Genomic DNA, 3,468 nt, shown 5'->3' with positions numbered 1-3,468 from the left:
ATTAAACTGTTTTTATCTCAACCCACGAGTTTTTTCTCACTTGTGCTCTTCCAATTCTCTCCCCCATCCCACCAGGGTGTGGGGGGAGTGAGCAAGTGGCTGCGTGGTGCTCAGTTGCCGACTGAGGTTAAACCACAACATTGTTTACTGTGGTATATGGAGCTGTGATCAGAGGAATCATTGATGATATTTGGAAAATGTCCAGATACTGGTGACATAACTTTCAAGATAAAAATTCCTACAATGTTTTCTTTCTGGTTTTCTGCTAGCAGCCTTTGTTTTATCTTTAAGAACAATTTTTTTAAACAAAAATGCTGGAAAAATAATGGAGCCAAATCATTTTTCTTACTTGCCCTTGATTTATAACTATGAAATAACATAATCACATTCAATACCACTGCATTTTTACTGAACCTATTAAATGGCATGCAAGATCATATAGTTAATAATAATGCAGTTAATCAATGAATCAAAGCTAAACAACAGTTTTCTGTTGAATACTTATTAACAAGTATTTATTTTTAGGGAGGTTTTTCTTACCACTCCCAACTATACCCTTAACATCCTTGTGTAAACCTTACATTCCTGCAAACAGCTTTGTTGAGGTCTGGAAGGAGCAACCCAAGCTTCTTGCAATAGTTTGCAATCTTCTTCACATTTGTCTGGCTGACTCAGTCCTGGCTGGCTATCTTTCAAAATATTCCTCTGAGGAGCAGAGGAGGCAGACTTGCCTAAGGCTGTGCTGCCTGCCACCAGAATTACAGGGTTGTGGAGACAATGGCCCAGGCTATTTCTGGATGTGGTTAGTGCCAAGTTTTTCTTGACAACTCTGCTCCACACTGACAGTGCAAATTACCGATGATCTCATTTCAAGCCACTTTTTCTTCCTTTTTGCACCTCAAACTGATGATTATAACAGGTTTGGAGCTTTTTCCTGCTTAATCCCTTCCTCGTCTGCTGGAACAAGACTGTCAACAAGCTGACCCTCTGATCTTTTAGCTGATAAACACTATGTCAGCTTAGTTTGCTTTTGGATAGTGCTATCACATTGAATTAGCATTCTCTTTAGAGAAACTTGTCATTTCAGCTCTGCCATATAAGAGATTTGAAGATCATTAAAATGTAGGTGATTTTGAAAAGAGAAGCTAAGGTAAGTAATATTTCAAAAGTTTTGCAACCACTTTCATTAGAACTCCCGAAAAAGAGCAAAATCATTAAGTAATTATATGCTTAAAGACCCTCTAAAATGTATTACTTTAGAAGTTCAAGTCAACTAGTGGCTTTGTTTCAATCGTGCTCCTTCATGTTTCTAGTCTAGTTTCAGAAAATAGCATCATACTTTAGATTCTATTACATTTAATAACCACAGTAGGAGCCCAAACTCAACAACCTTATTTTTTTACAAACATTGAGAATGCAAGTGGGAGTTTTAACACACAAGTCACAGTTTGTACCACATAGACAACCAACAGAAGCCACTCAGCAATCAAGTGAAAACGCAGAAGTTTCTAAAGGACCCTCTCTTTTGTTGCCATAATCCTAGATCTTGAAGATCAGAAGACAAATCCCTAGCAAAGACAAAATAAAACCTACAACACAGTATTTATGAATCATCTACATGATAGTGTATATGTATAATAGCATCTGTGTTTTTTACATTAATATGTCACACAATCATTCTTGAAAAAATAACACATTCTCAGCAGTCATCTAAAGAGCTAATAAAGGGGGGGTCTACATAGCCTGGACACGCAAAAGGCATGCCCGAGTCTCGGCTGAATGTGGTCAGAGGTAGGATGTCTTTTGTTTGTTTCCTCTAATCCAGACCATTTAACTAACCAAATTAGAGCATAGTCACATGAAAAAAGGATCAGAGCACTGAAGGAGTAAGTAGACCCTTAAATAACAAATGCCTGAATTAATTTCCCCCATTAGATGCTTGGGTGTATTAGAAGTACCATGAAAGGGAACATCTAGCCAATATTACTCACAGCAGGCTGTGCTTTTATTTTCCATTTGTTCCCTGTTCTATAGCTCATGCAGTTGTTCAGCAGGACTTTGATCCTGAACGTTTATCGGTGTTCTGACTTCAGAAGCACAAGTCATCAAACCATCTGTAGGCAATTTCATTCTGAAAACACTAGCCCCAGTACACCTACTTGCTTTTTTATAATGATGTAAAAAAAATTCAGAATACTACGGACAAAGGAAACAATTTTGCTTAAACTTTCATATAAATACTCTAAATGGATCAATAGTACAAGCACTTGATCAAATAGCTACCAAATACAAAGTAAACACAAACCTACTGATTTCAGTAGAATCAGAAGTAATAGCATCTTCTCAACATATATAATCTCTCTTCCCAAGAGATAGCTAAACTTTTTCATTCTGGTTGATAGAAACATACCATACACTGGAGCCTCTTGCAATACTTCAGTTAAGATTAGGGGAATCTTTTTTCCCTTCCTAATAGAAAGTTTATTCTTCTACAGTTTAAAAAAAATAAAATTAAAAGGCTTACAAATGGATTTCTTTCCTAGTTATGAGTCACCGTGTGCATTTTAGATATCCTTGACTGTTTCTTTTTTAAAAAACTTTCTACTAATGTAGAAGGGTTTACATCTTTTTTTACGGCTTTCAGTTGTGAATAACAAACATGTCACACAGATTTCTTCAGTAAAAGATAGTCTATAATCATCACTCCCCTCCACCCCTGCACAAGGTTTCTTAATCGAGAGTTTTTATTTAATCCCAGCATCATGTTGTATTTTATTTCAGCAGACTTCCACTTATAATGATTGTCAATGTCATGTTGACCTTTCCTGTATCCTACTTTCCTATGGCTCTACCATGGGAGAAAGAAATCCTTTATTATTAATACACTATTTTGAAATCCTCTGCACATCTATCTTGGAAACATACAAAGTCAATATTCAATGATATATACTGCCCTATCTGTCATTTTTAATCACAAACTGTACACACCCTGTAATAGTTATTGTAATAGTGAATGAATCATGCCACTTTGATAATAAAAAGACTTACAATGCATGTAAAATAGATGGGGATTTCCCCTGAATTTTAATGATTGGTGTATTTTAATAGACTATCATTCTGACATATTGCTAGATTTGTGGTATTAGATGGGAGTTATCACTGGGCATATACAGTTTTAATTTAAAGGAGCTTAAGATAATAAGAATCAGACCAATGCATAAAAAAAAATATCAAGTTTTCAAACTGATAAACTTTATCAGGATATTGTAATCTAAAAAATGATTCATTGTGATATAAATTATAGTTAATTTAACATCTGAAAGAGAATGAAAACTTTCAGGAACCAACAGACACAATGATTTCCTTTGACCAAACATCGTTTTTTTGTGGGGGTGGGGGATGTGGGGTGATGCTTTTTCCCTTCTGGTTTAAATTCTTTAAAAGTGACAAAATACAATAATAATATTA

Source organism: Aptenodytes forsteri, unplaced genomic scaffold (genome assembly GCF_000699145.1).
Source record: "Aptenodytes forsteri isolate BGI_AS27 unplaced genomic scaffold, ASM69914v1 Scaffold100, whole genome shotgun sequence".
Taxonomy (NCBI): Eukaryota; Metazoa; Chordata; class Aves; order Sphenisciformes; family Spheniscidae; genus Aptenodytes; species Aptenodytes forsteri.
This window is presented reverse-complemented; position numbering follows the sequence as displayed.